The 14016-nt window shown below is 46.7% G+C and overlaps 1 long non-coding RNA gene across 1 annotated transcript; it reads right to left on the bottom strand.

The window, feature by feature from the left end:
* Positions 1–2798: 2798 nt before the first annotated feature.
* Positions 2799–14016, bottom strand: LOC145535535 (uncharacterized). Its single transcript, XR_014075454.1, has 2 exons — positions 11889–14016; positions 2799–5858 (listed from the first exon to the last, which is right to left on the bottom strand). It is a non-coding gene; the product is annotated as an uncharacterized LOC145535535 (long non-coding RNA).

Genomic DNA, 14016 nt, shown 5'->3' with positions numbered 1-14016 from the left:
ATAAGAGAAGACAATGTAAGAAGTGGGAGAATAAGAAAGTTGTGTACTGCCATTCAGTATTGATTTTGGAATATTTTCTCAGTTTTATAGTTACATTTATATATTAAGATATAATACCAGAACATTGTTGTTGTTGTTCAGTCTCTAACTAGTGTCCAACTCTTTGCAACCCCATGGACTGTAGCAAACCAGGCTCTGTGTCCCCACTGTCTCCTGGAGTTTGCTCAAGTTCATTTCCATTGAGGGGGTAATGCTGTCAAACCATGTATTCCTCTGTCCTCCCATTCTCCTTTGGCCTTCAGTCTCTCCCAACATCAGGGTCTCTTCCAGTGAGTCAGCTTTTCGCACCTGCTGGCCAAAGTGTTGAAGCTTCAGCTTCAGCATCAGTCCTTCCAATGCAAATTCAGGACTGATTTCCTTTAGGTTTGACTGGTTTGGTCTTGCAGTCCAAGGCACTCTCAAGAGTATCCTTGTATCCTGAAACCATACCAAACTCACTAATTAATTGTAATAGCTCTTTTGTAGATCCCATTGACCTTCCTAAATAGACCATCATTTTGTCTGTAAATAAATACACATTTATCTCTTTCCTTTCCCATTGATGCATTTGAACTGATTTCTGTTAAAATGAAATCTCCATCACTTTGGCCACCTGATGCGAAGATCTGACTCATTGCCAAAGACCCTGATGCTGGGAGAGATTAAAGGCAGGGGGAGAAGGGAATGACAGAAGACGAGATGGTTGGATGGCATCACGACTCCACGGACATGAGTTTGAGCAAGTTCTGGGAGATGGTGAAAGACAGGGAAGCCTAGAGAGAAGCAGTCCGTGGGGTTGCAAAGAATTAGACTCAACTGAGTGACTGAACAACAACACACTGACTTCTGTTATAATGGATTGGAGTTTCCTGCTTCTTTGCCTCCTGGTAATTTTAGATCGGATGCCAAGCATTATCGAATGTCCCTTGCATGCTCGACTTTTTTCTATTCCTAAACTCATTCTTGAGCTTTATTCTGAAATCTTGTTAAGATGCTTGGACCCAGTTGGATCCTTTTGGGTCTTACTTTTTAAGATTGGCTCTGTAGGACCAGAGCAGATCTTAGTGTAGGATGAATTTAATTAACTGAAATCGTCAATGTCCGAGAAGGCCATAGCTGGAAACAAGGACTCTTTTTAAAAATTTTATTTATGAACGTTATTTGTTTATTTTTGCCTGTGCCACCTCTTGTTAACTGTGTGCAGGTTGTCTGTGCTTGTAGCCAGCAGGGGCTACCCTCAAATTGCTGTGCTCAGGCTTCCCATTGCAGAGGCTTCTCTTGTCGAGGAGCATAGACTCTAGATCTGAGTGAGCTCAGTAGATGTGGCACACGGGCTTAGGTGCGCCGGGCATGTGGGATCTTCCTGGCCCAGGGATCGAACCCATGTGCAGGCAGATTCTTAACCACTGGACCGCCAGAAAGCCAAAACAAGGAGTCCTATACAGTATCAGAGTGATAGTAAAATCTGTCTGGACATTTCTTTCTTTCTTTCTTTTTTTTCCTTTACAATATTGTATTGGTTTTGCCATACATTAACATGAATATCTGGACATTTGATTGGCACTTTTTAATACATTTTAAGATGTTCATATCCTTTGACCCAGTTTTGGGAATCTATCGTAGAAAAATTCTTGTATATGTGAGCAAGGCAGAATTGGCCACAGTATTAATTACTGCATTGGTTCTCATTGTGAAAAACTAGTAGAATGTAAATCCAGGGGGAAACATTGAGTAAATCATGGTAATTCCATCCTGCTAGAGTAACATATGGCAATCAGAGAGCAAACCAGATAGCTGGGAACTAATATGGAAAGAGATCAAAGCAAATTGCAGAATTCTGGGTCTGGCATATCCCTGTCTTTCAGGACTTTCTGACCCTATGAACATGCAGGGCAGTGCAGAGAATAACCACGCAGAATAAGCGCCACCCCCTCAACTGTCAGTGTTATCACTGGACACTAGGGAAAATCATTTCAGTGTTTAGATTTCCGCGTTGTTTAACTATCTTCATAAAGAATCATGACTTTTGAAATGATGTTGCTTTGGAACATAAAGGTCTGTTCCATTTCCCCATTGGAAAAAAGCGCTTACTTAGAAATTTTAATTCAGCAAAGGTCTGTGAGGGAGCATTGGGAAGAGGACACCCCCATGAAGTGGATGTGGACCCCCAGAGTCAGGGGACGGGAGCTAATGGGACAGTCAGTAGCAGGGCCGATGCTCACATTAATGAAGAATCTTCCCTATCTCACTTTAAAAAAATAGAAATTGATTTTGAATTTGAGGAAAAGTCTATACCAGCATCGAGGACGTCTATGGGTTTTGTCACCCGGCGTCCATTTTCCTTCTCTTGGTTCTGGTATCCTCCTGTCACCCTGGGAAATCACCACTTTCCTTTTCTCTCACCCATTACGATTGTGATAGAGTTGACTTCACCTCCGATTCCAGGAGTGGGCATATGGCTCAACATGGCCAATCGGAGCACTGCTTTCGTCCAGCCGGGGTGATATCATCCAACCAGTGACACTTTGGGAGCTGTAGGGGAGGCAGGCTGGCAAGGGACAGAGGGGGAGCTGGAGCGAGAAGGCAGATCTCAGGGAACCAAATGCTGGATCCAGCCTTGCCTGAAGACAGAAACTACCTCTGTACCTTGTAGTTACACAGACCCAGAAGTTCTCCCTTTGGCGTAAACCAAGGCGGCTATTTTGTATTGATTTGTTCCTTTCTTCACTTGCAATAGCAAAGTCTTCACTATTATTGAATTGAGGTACCACAGTTTTATTACTGAATTTTCTTGCTAAGGGATTGGCTCTTAGGTAAATAACTGCCAAGCCATATGGTAGAAAAGGAGACAAATCAGAGTTTTTGTGGGCAAATCGCCAAAGAGGGAGGGGAGTGTTTACAACGGGCAGATGGAGGAAAGGGCAAAAGCTGGAGAAGGGGCACTGGGGACAGCCCTTTCCAGACAGTGCTCCCCAAACTGGCCCAGAATGGTGAAGTCAGTCCACCCGGGGGATGGGACTCTCGTCTGATTCTCCCTTCCTCAGCCAGCAAACTTGGAGTCATTCAGCTACTTTGACCCCATACATGGACTGCTGAAGCTGCTGGGTTGCTTTAAAACCTGTCACGTCCTATAATTACTCAGTTCCAAACCCTCCAACGGGCTCCCTCTCAGTCAGAGTTGAAGCCTCAGGCTTCCAGTGGCCTGAAAAGTCCTACATGGTCCAGCCTGCATCTTCTCTGGCTTCATAACTTCCCTTTCCAGTATCCCTTTTGTAAGGTACGGAGTTAGAGTAGGCGAGGTTCAGAAAAAGAATGAGACTGGCACTCTACAGGAACAGATCACCTTCAATGAAGTGAGAAGGGGCAGCAGTGAGATTAGCGAGCTGCTGCACTTATCGAAGAAAAGAGAAAGTATATATAGGCATGTATGTAGAAAGCTACTGTCTTAAGGGGGCCTGTTCTTCTCCAAGGTTGCTGGGAGCAGTTATCTCTTAAATGGCTGGGGCAAGGAGTTCTGGAGATCGGCCAGAGGCTGGGCTGGCTTGGAGCTGGGCATAATCAACCTAATGTCTATTTTTTCTTCGGGTGAGAGAGTTCTTTGTTTTGCCTAGAATGGTGGGGAGGACCTGGAGGGGAGTTTTAACTCCAGGCTACCTTGAGCCATGCAACTTTCCTTCATTCTAGACGTTAAGGAATATATTTAAAAAGAGAAAGAGATGTGGGCGCCGTTAATGTTCAGGGCTTCTTCGTGCTGATAAATGAGGGTCAGGGGTTTGTAGTCTGGGAGGAAGGAAGTCTAAGGCCCGTAGTGCTGATTTTCTATTCTCGCCATCAGAGTTTCAAGCAAAAGAACCGTCTTGACTTGGTCTCGAGAGATGGCCCGAATCCATTCTTGCAGAAACCTTTGAAAGAGATTGAAGGGACAGGGTCCAAATAAGAGGAATAAAATGATAAGTACCAATGGTCCCAAGAAAGGGAGTAACCAAGGGAGGGCCTGTTGGAACAGGTTTTGGGGAGTGTAAAGGTTTTGTAACTCTTTTTTTGCAGCGTTCAATTCTGTCTCTAAGTTCTTTGACTCTGCCCTGGACTATGCCCGTTTCATTAACAAAAGAGCAGCAGTCTTCCCCTAGAAAAAGGCAGGTCCCTCCCTTTTCTGCGGTGAGAAGGTCCAGGGCTCGCCTATTTTGTAGGGCCACAGAAGCTAATGAGTTAATTTGTCTTTGGACTGAAACGAAGGACTCTGCTACTTGCTCCATATCCTCATTAAGTCCTTGGGACAGCTTGTAGTAAAAGTGGACTGAGGTCGAGATGCCCCCACTCCCAGTGCCTAGGGCTGCTGCTATGCCAGTCCCAATCAGGAGGGGGGCTATGACAGCTCGTCTTTTTCTGTGGGAAAGTTTCTCTTGGGGGTAGACTATTTGTTCTACCTCTTCTTCTTTGAGGAATGTTAGACCCGGGGTCAGGAAGACCAAGATGCAAGGTCCAGGGGGGTCAAGGGGGAGACATGAATATGCATAGGTCCCACAGAGAATGAAGATTCCCGTGTTGGTGCAATTATTCGTGCTGTCCCAGAGAACCCAAGTGGAACAGAAGGAGGGAGTGGAGTTTGTAAGACCAGTGTAGTTGGGACTAGAGTAGTTGATACAGGTTAGGTTTGAAGAGGCAGACAGTAGGACATTGTCAGAGACTGGCCCAATAAGTTGTGTGGTTTTTTTTTGTTGGGAAGGGGAGGTATAGTTGTCCTGTGACAGCCAGGTTGAGGGTAAGGGAATTGCTGCGTGTGGTGAGGGAGACAGTGACATGCATATCCAACACTGGGATGTGTGTTGTGTGTACTGGAAGAATTGGAAAGAAGAGTTGAAAAGGCGGGTAAGGTGTTGGTTATCAGAGGGAGGTTTTAGGAGAGGCCGTAATTGGGAAAGGAGGTCTAGGCATTTATACGTCTCGGGGGTCGCCTGTAACTGGGAAATTAATTTCTTTATAACTTGTTCTTGTTTGTTGTTGTTTTTTTTTTTCTGATTTTGATCTAGTATCCCGCCCCTATCTAAGTATCCCCAGTGGATAATGGGATAGAAACATATGTTTTTTCCATTTGGCTTTTGACAGGTGCTCACGAAACCTCCTCTCTTTTGTACTTTAACAGTGAGTAGGGGTTTGGACTCCCCTCCCCCCCACCCGAGGTTCATGGTACATGGTCTTGGAGCCATATTATAACATGAGGAATGAACATGGGAATAAATGTCTGAACAGGGGCAGGGACTAGCCAGAAGACTGGGGAGTACAGCAAGGATAGGGAACAGAGGAGTCATGGTCCTGTTAGTTAGGCAGTACAGAGGAAATAGTACCCTAGGAGTAGAACACAGCTAATGACATAGGCGATGCCAATGGAAAGACGAAGGATAAGCGACCAGTCCTGAGGGGAGATACTTATTAGGCCTATAGCAAGGGCTAAGATTAAGAGTGAAGTTATAGTTAGAGAGACAGGAAGAGGCCAGCCAGGGCGAGGGCCAGAAGGTCCCAAGTTGGTGGTGGTTTGAATCTGAGGAGGAACAGTGTTCATTAGGATGTAGAATGATGTAGCGAATGAGAGTAAAGAAATCAGTTTCGTCTGGAGTCAGGTTGTAGAAGGTTCCCTGAAGCCACAGTTGAGACCCCAGCATGGTCAGGTCTTCGAAGGAGGTTCCTGTTGGGGCGCTGGTCTAGAGGTCTTGTAGTAGTTGGGTCAGGAACAGCTGTAGGTTAAAGAGTGTCCAGGTCATTCGGTGTCTTCTTAGATGGTCGACAGAGGTTGTCGTCGGGTAATTTTTTAGGAGGTGGGCCTGTGAGAGAGACCTGATAGGGGTCAGTTAAGGAGGGCAGTGCAGGATCAGATTTGAGGTGAGGGAGGTGTTCCCAGGCGGTGACTCCAGTGGGTAATGGGATAGAAACATGTGTTTGTTTGTTTGTTTGTTTGCAAAGGCAGTTTAATGTCTTAAGAAACTTGTGTCATGCACAAAACTCTCTTCTACTTGCCACAAACCTTTTTTACACTTTCTGTATTCATCACTTTATTTGCCCATTCATAGAACAGCCATCTGTAAGCCATACCTCTTTTTCTCTTAATAAAATGTACCACACATAGAACTTTTGGGTTTCACTTTCCACAAACCTTTTTTACCCTTTCTGTATTCATCCATTCATAGAACAGCCATCTATAGGCCATACTTCCTTTTTCTCTTAATTCCATTTCTTTTACCTTTTTACTGAACACATGCATCTTACTTTCTTTCAGAAACCATGAACTGTTGTTTAGCTCATTTATAAATTAACCTCAGCAATGTTATCCAGAGACAAAGACATACACTGAGACATACATATATATCCAGACAGACAGAGATCTCACAGTTTTCTGCTTTAAGATTAAAAGGTCTTTTTGCCCTCTTTTTTTTTTTTTTTTTTGGCTTGATGTTGTACTAACCTGTCTAAGGCTGACATCTCAGGCAAAGTGGGTTGTCTATTTCAATAATGTGATAAGAGTTAAGTACAGGCTGTTGCCTAGGCATGTTTCTGTTATATCAGGGTTGGAGCTGTTGGGTCAAGAACAGCTGTAGGTTGAAGAGTGTCCAGGTAGCGCAGGATGAGAAGTGACCCGTTTTAGGCAGGAGAGGTGTACCCAGGAGGTGACCTTCTCGAGTTTAGCTGCGGTTGGGGTAAGCAGGATGATTTTGAATGGTCCCTGCCACTTTGGGTTTAGGTCACCCTGGGGATTATCTGACAGATAGACCATGTCCCCAATTTGTAAAGGGGGCAAGGGGGCTTGGGGGTCAGGGGCAAGCAGGTTGTGGTTGACGAATTTCGAGAGGGCATTGCGGAGTTCCGCCAGCAGAGGGGAGTGTAGGAAGCTTGGTATGGGAAGAGGTTCACGGGGGAGTCCAGGAGGGAGCATGGGCCTTCCGTACATCACCTCAAAGGGGCTCAGCCACAAGGGCTTTCTGGGCAAAGCCCACATTTTGTGGAGAACAGTTGGCAAAAGTTTAGTCCAATCCAGATGTACCTCGAGGGTTAATTTAGTACAAGTTTCTTTGATTATTCTATTCATCCTCTCTACCTTTCCTGAGGACTGGGGATGATATGGAATGTGAAATTTCCAGGGTATCTGTAAGAATTAGACAAGTTGTTGGGTGACCTTGGACGTAAATTCTGGGCCCTTATCAGACTGTAGGGATGAAGGCAGGCCAAACCTGGGGATAATTTCTGTGAGGAGGATTTGGGCCACGGTGTGGGCTCTTTTGTTTGTCGTGAGAAATGCTTCTACCCATCCTGAAAAGGTGTCCACAAGGGCCAGGAGGTATCTGAATCTCCAAACCGGGGGCATATGAGTCAAGTCTATCTGCCAAACCTGTGCTGGGAGGCTGCCTCGCATTTGATGGATTGGAAAGGAGGTGGGTTTAAGGTTGGAATTGGGATTAATACGTTGACATGGTTGACAGGAGCGGTTAAGGTTATCTAAATATTGTTGGTCAGCAGTGGATGTGGGGAAGTGGTTACGGAGGAACTGTTGGAGTGTCTTGGATGAGGGATGAAAGAGTGAGTGTAGATAAGAGAGGATTTTTCTGGTGGTGGGAGGGTCGGATGGAGTCAGAGCTAAGATGACAGGGGACTGGAGGGAGGGATGGGACAGGGCTATTTCTTTTGCCTTCTGGTCTGCAGCTTTGTTGTAGGCTGATATGAGACTTTTCTTTTGATGTCCCCTACAGGGGAGGATGGCGGTTTTGTTTGGTAAGAGTGCTGCTTCTAGAAGTTTGTGGATCAGGTCTGAATTAATAATGGGGGAATCCCTTTTGGGTTAGGAAACCTCTCTCTCTCCATATTAGGATGTTTGAGTGAAGTAGGTTACAGGCATATTTGGAGTCTGTGTGGATGTTAACCCTTAGATATTTAGTCAGAGTCAAAGCTCTGGTGAGAGCTATCAGTTCTGCCTGTTGGGAGGTGGTGTGAGGTGGCAGAGGTGAAGCTTCAGTTGTCTGGGTCTCGTAATTGTGGCAAAGGTCCCTCTGGATGGTGGCATATCCCGCTGCGAAGGGTGGGGATTTTTGAGAGCCGCCATCAACGAACCAGTGTGAGGTGTCTGGGTCTAAGATGGGCTGATCTGTTAAATGTTGAAAGGGGTTTTGGGTAAGATCTACTGTTAGGCTGCAGCTATGTAGGAGAGGGTCTGTTGTAGAGGACGTGGGTAATAAGCTGACGGGGTTAAGGGGAGAGCAGGGGGAGAATGAGAGCCGAGGGTCGAGGAGAAAGGCATGTAGGACTTGCACCCTGGAAGGGGGAAGGGAGAGGAATGCCCGATGTGATAGTAAGTCTCGGAAGGTGTGTGGAGAACAGACTGTTAAAGGGGCATGTCAAGAGAGTTTATTTGCTTCACGTACGAGGGCTGCGATAGCAGCCATGGCCGGTATGCAGGGAGGCCACCCCTTGGCCACCATGTCAAGCTGTTTTGACAGATAGGCTATGGGAGCCCAGGTGTCTCTGGCCTGCTGACATAGAAGTCCTAGGGCCTGCCCTTGGTTGGAATGGGCAAAGAGAAAGAATGGTCTGGTGTGATCTGGCAGGTAGAGAGTTGGCACTCGGAAGAGGTTCTGGGTGAGCTGGCGAATAGGATCGGCCAGAGAGGTGGTGTTAAAGAGGGGCTCATCTGGACATCCTTTAGTAGCCTCATAGAGCGGCTTTGCTATGAGGGAGAAATTAGGGATCCAGATACGGAAAAAGTTTAGGAGGCCAAGGATAGACAGGAGTTAGTTCTCTTTTTGTTTTTGGAAGTGAAAAGTTAATTAAGGCCTAGATTCTATCTGGGGGAATAGTTTTTTGTTGGTGGGATATGGAGAGCCCCAAGTAGGTGATGTTTGTCTGTACTACTTGGGCCTTGGATTGGGACACCCGATAACCCCAGGACCCCAGGGCCTCAAGGAGCTTGGCAGTATGTTGGAGACAGAGTTTTTGGGTTGGGCTACAAAGGAGGAGGTTATCTACATACTGGAGGAGATGACTTGGGGCTAGGTCGAGTGTGGCTCCTTTTGTAAAGCCTTTCCCCAAAAGTGGGGGCTGTCTCTGAACCTCTGGGTGAGAACTGTCCATGTTAGTTGTTGGGACATGTGAGTCTCAGGGTCTTGCCAGGTGAAGGCGAAAAGGGGTTGGGAGAGGCGATGGAGGGGGATGGTGAAAAAGGCGTCTTTGAGATCTAGTACTGTGAAGTGGGTTGCAGTTGGGGGTATGGCAGACAGAAGGGTGTAAGGGTTAGGGACTACTGGGAATGTTGGCGTAATAGCCTCATTGATTTTTCTCAGGTCCTGGACCAGTCTCCAAGAGTTTGGTCCCTTTCTTACTGCCAGAATAGGGGTGTTGTGTGGTGAATGGGTAGGAATTAAGATAGAGGCCTGAAGAAGATGGCCTATGAGAGGCTTAAGTCCCTTGTGGGCCTCTGGGGTGAGAGAGTACTGTTGTTGGGTGATTATAGTCGAGGGGTCTTTTAGGGTAATGTGGACTGGGGGATGATGTTTGGCTATGGATGGATGATCAGCATCCAAGACTTGGGGGTCTAAGGCAGGTAGATCCAAGGGAAGGTCAGGGGTGAGGGATAGGGATGGTCCAGGTGCCATCTGCATGCAGAATATAGAGACTGTATCGAGGGGGGTTATGGTAATAAAGACTCCCAATTTGGATAATAGATCTCTCCCTAGGAGTGCCATTGGGCACTTAAGCATTATGAGGAATGAGTGTATGAGGGTCAATTTTCCAAATTGACAGAGTAATGGAGGGCTGATTTTTTGGCCTTAAGGGAACTCCAGAGACCCCCTTGATTGTGAGTTCTGAGTCTTCAGTTGGGCCAGAGTAGGAAGTTAAGAGAGAGAAAGCGGCTCCAGTGTCTACTATAAAGGAGGTCTTTTTTCTGGCCACAACCCCGTCTACCCTAAGTTCCGAGCTCATGTCCGGGACATGGGCTGGGGGGCTGCAATCTAGGCCCCGTCATTGGAACAACTCTCATAGTGTTGGGCTGGGGCTCTGGGGAGAAGTGGGGATCTCCCCAGGGGCACCAGGGCATCCCTGTGGACATTCCATTCTCCAGGTCTGGGAGGTGGGGACCTCTCCAGGGGTGTCAGGGCGTCCCTGGAGACAGTCCACCTTTTAGTGTCTCCACTGACCACAGGTTGGGCGTGCTTTTGTGGAGGGGGGTGGGGTCACGGGTTTGGGCATGCCTTTGCCCAGTGTCCCGACTGGTTGCATCAGAAGCAGGGTCCGGGGCGGGGGGTCTTAAGTCCCAGTCTGGGATGACTTGGGCCGGGCTGATCTCTTCCCTTAATTGCTGCCGCCAAAAGGGCATATTTAGCTTTTCTCTCATGGTCTTTTTCTCTCTTAGCTTCCTCCTCTCTATTATTGAACACCTTGAAGGCTACTTCTAGAAGGTCTCTTTGGGGGATCACAGGGCCCTTCTCTAGTTGTCGAAGCTTGTGTCTAATGTCAGGGGCGGACTGGCTGATGAATTGAACATGAAGGTAGAGTAACCCAGCAGGGCTGGTGATATCTAGGTTGGAATACTTTTGGATTGCCTCTATGAGGCGTGCTAAGAATAACGGTGGATTTATGTGTGCCCCTTGGGTGATTTCTCTGACTTTATCATAACTGACATGGATATGAGTATTTTTCTGCATTCCTTCTAGAAGGCAAGTAATCGTATGATTGAGTCTCTTGATACCTGGGTCATTGGGCTGGTAAGTCCAGTGGGGATCTGTTTGAGGCACCGCCTCATCAGCAACTGGGCTATCCCGGTCTTGGTTATGTAAGTGATCGGCGTGGGCTTTTGCTGCTTGCCAGATACGGTCTTTTTCATCTGGGGTGAGAGTGGCATTTAGGATATAATATATGTCACTCCATGTGAGGTTATAGGCCTGGGAGAGTCTCAGGAATTGTTTTCTGTATCTGGTAGGATTTTCATAAAATGATCCTAACTTATCTTCTATCTGGCTCATATCTGACAATGAAAATGGCATGTGCACTCGTGTGGGGCCCTCTGGTCCTGCCACCTCTCTCAGGGGAAACATATGTTGGGTATGTGACCGTGTGGCAGGAGGGGAGGGAAGAAGGGAGGGATGATCAGGGAGATGGGGTGGCGGGTTTGAGGGGGAGTCAGGAGATGTTTTGGGGTCAGTAGGTGAATTGGATGAGGGGGAAGGAGAGGGTTGGCGGGGTGGCAGATAGGGAGGGGGCTCGTCCGCTGGGTCAAATTCTGGGGGTGTGGAAGGTCATGACCAGTGGTTAGTTGAAGAAGAAGAGCCCTTTTGTTTGGGAGGCAAGGTGCATAGAAGGACCTTGGGGGTGGAGCAGTTCTTGCATAAGGGTGGCCTGCTCCGAAGGGCTCAAAAGGCTTGGGCATATGGGACCCCTGACCCTTTGCCATTCCGTTTGAGGAAGTTAGTGAGATCTGATAAAATATTGAAAGCAAAAGTCCCGAACTCAGGCCAGCAGTCTTGGTTGTCTAATTGGTATTGAGGCCAGATCTGTATACAGAGTTGTTTCAAGCGGTTAGCTTTGAGTTCAGTGAGAGAGAGTGGCTTGAGATTTTTGAGAACACAGGCCAGAGGGGAATCCTTTAGGACAGATTGGCCAGATCCCATAATTGAAAGGCAAGCAGAGGCTCCTATTGGGAGCTCGAGTTGTCACCCATAGTTGCAATAGGAGTTATGAGAAGAGAGCTCTGTGTCGAGGTGGAGCGTCCCCTACTGTCGCCTACAGAGTGGCCCTAGGCCGAGGGTCCCTGGGACCCAGAGAGGACTAAGTTTTAGGGCGCCTCTAGAAAAACCGTCCGGATTGGATCTTACCGTAATTTAGGGGCCGGCTTGAATGCAGTGTTGCATGTAAAGCAGTTGAATGGCAAAAGGCCTCTCTCCTGGAGTTGATCGGTCTCGAGAAAAAGAGAGTGTAGAGAAAACAGGAAGCGGGGCGCAGTATTCCTCAGGGTACGTGGAAAACCAATAAAGCCCTTACACAGGACTTGTACCGCTCACGAAGGCACAAGGCGTCCTCTCGAGGAGGTCTTGAAAGCTCGGGCAGGAAAGTGAGCTCGACAGTCTTCCACGCTCCGAAGAGCTGGCCGTGGAGAAGGAGAAGGAACCTCAACCTCCTGGGTGTCAGCATCAAAAATGTAAGGTACGGAGTTAGAGTAGGCGAGGTTCCGAAAAAGAATGAGACTGACACTCTACAGGAACAGATCACCTTTAATGAGGTGAGAAGGGGCAGCAGTCAGGTTAGCGAGCTGCTGCACTTATCTAAGAAAAGAGTAAGTATATATAGGCATGTATGTAGAAAGCTACTGTCTTAAGGGGGCCTGTTCTTCTCCAAGGTTGCTGGGAGTAGTTATCTCTTAAATGGCTGGGGCGAGGAGTTCTGGAGATCGGCCAGAAGCTGGGCCAGCTTGGAGCTGGGTGTAATCAACCTAATGTCTATTTTTTCTTTGAGTGAGAGAGTTCTTTCTTTTGCCTAGAATGGTGGGGAGGACCTGGAGGGGAGTTTTAACTCCAGCCTACCTCGAGCCATGCAACTTTCCTTCACTGCTGATATGGAGAGAAGGTTTTCACCTTTGCACAGAAGATCAAACCAGCCACAACATGCCCTTAGCCAAAGCTTTACTCAGAGCAAAGCTGTAACTCTTCTCCTTTGTGAAGCCTGAGAGAGTTGAATGAAGCTGCAAAGGAAAAGTCTGAATCTAGCAGAGGCTGGATCATGAGGGTTAATGAAAGCTGTCTCTGGAACATAAAAGTGCAAGTTGAAGTCGCAAGTGCTAACGTAGAAGCTGCAGCAACTTATCCAGAAGATCTAGTTACAATAACTAATAAAAGTGGCTACACCAAACAACAAATTTCCAGTGTAGTCAAACAGCTTTATATCAGAAGAAGATGTCATCTAGGACTTTTCATAGTCAGCGAGAATGCAAGGCCTGACTTGAAAGTTTCTAAGAACAAGCTGGCTCTCTTTTAGGGGCTAATGCAGCTGGTAACTTTAAGAAAGAAGCCAATGTTCACTGAGCATTCTGAAAATCCTAGCGCTCCTAAGAATTAGGCTAAATGTATTCTACCTGTCCTTTGGAAGTGGGCTTCCCTGGTGGCTCAGACAGTAAAGAATCTGGCTAGAGTGAAGGAGACCTGGGTTCGATGCCTGGGTAGGGAAGATCTCCTGGAGAAGGGAATGGCAACCTACTCCAGTCTTCTTGCCTGGGAGAATTCCGTGGACAGAGGAGCCTGGTGAGCTACAGTCCATGTGGCCACAGAGTCAGACATGACTGACAGACTCACATTTTCACTTTCACTCTACCTATCCTCTGTCAGTGGAACAACAAAGCCTGGATGACAGCACATCTGTTTACTGCATGGTTTACTGAATATTTTAAGCCTGTTCTTGAGACATATTGCTCAGAAAAATAAAAAGATTGCTTTCAAAATATTACTGCTCTCTGGCAATGGACCAGTCACCCAAAAGCTCTAATGGAGATGTACAATGAGATGAATATTGTTCTCATACCTGCTACCACCCTATTCATTCTACAACTCATGGATCAAGGAGTAATTTCAGCTTATGCCTTATTATTTAAGAAATACATTTCATAATGCTTTAGCTGCCATAGGTAGTGATTCCTCATATAGATCTGGGCAAGGGCAATTGAAAATATTCTGAAAAGGTTTCACCATTCTAGATGCCATTAAGAACATTCATGACTCATGGGAGGATGTCAAAATATTGACATTAACAGGAGTTTGGAAGAAGTGGGTTCAACTCTCATGGATGATATTGAGGGTTTCAGGACTTCACTGAAGGAAGTAACTGCCGATGTCAGAAATAGCAAGAGAATTAGAATTTGAAGTAGAGCCTGAAGATGTGACTTAAGTGCTGCAATCTCATCGTGAAGCTTGAATAGATGAACAGCTGCTTCTTACGTGTGAGCAAAAAAAAAAA

This window comes from Giraffa tippelskirchi, chromosome X, assembly GCF_054371585.1.
Source record: "Giraffa tippelskirchi isolate mGirTip1 chromosome X, T2T-mGirTip1v1.2.pri, whole genome shotgun sequence".
Classification (NCBI taxonomy): domain Eukaryota; kingdom Metazoa; phylum Chordata; class Mammalia; order Artiodactyla; family Giraffidae; genus Giraffa; species Giraffa tippelskirchi.
Note: the sequence above shows the minus strand (reverse complement) of the source record. Positions and strands in the feature narration are given on the sequence as shown.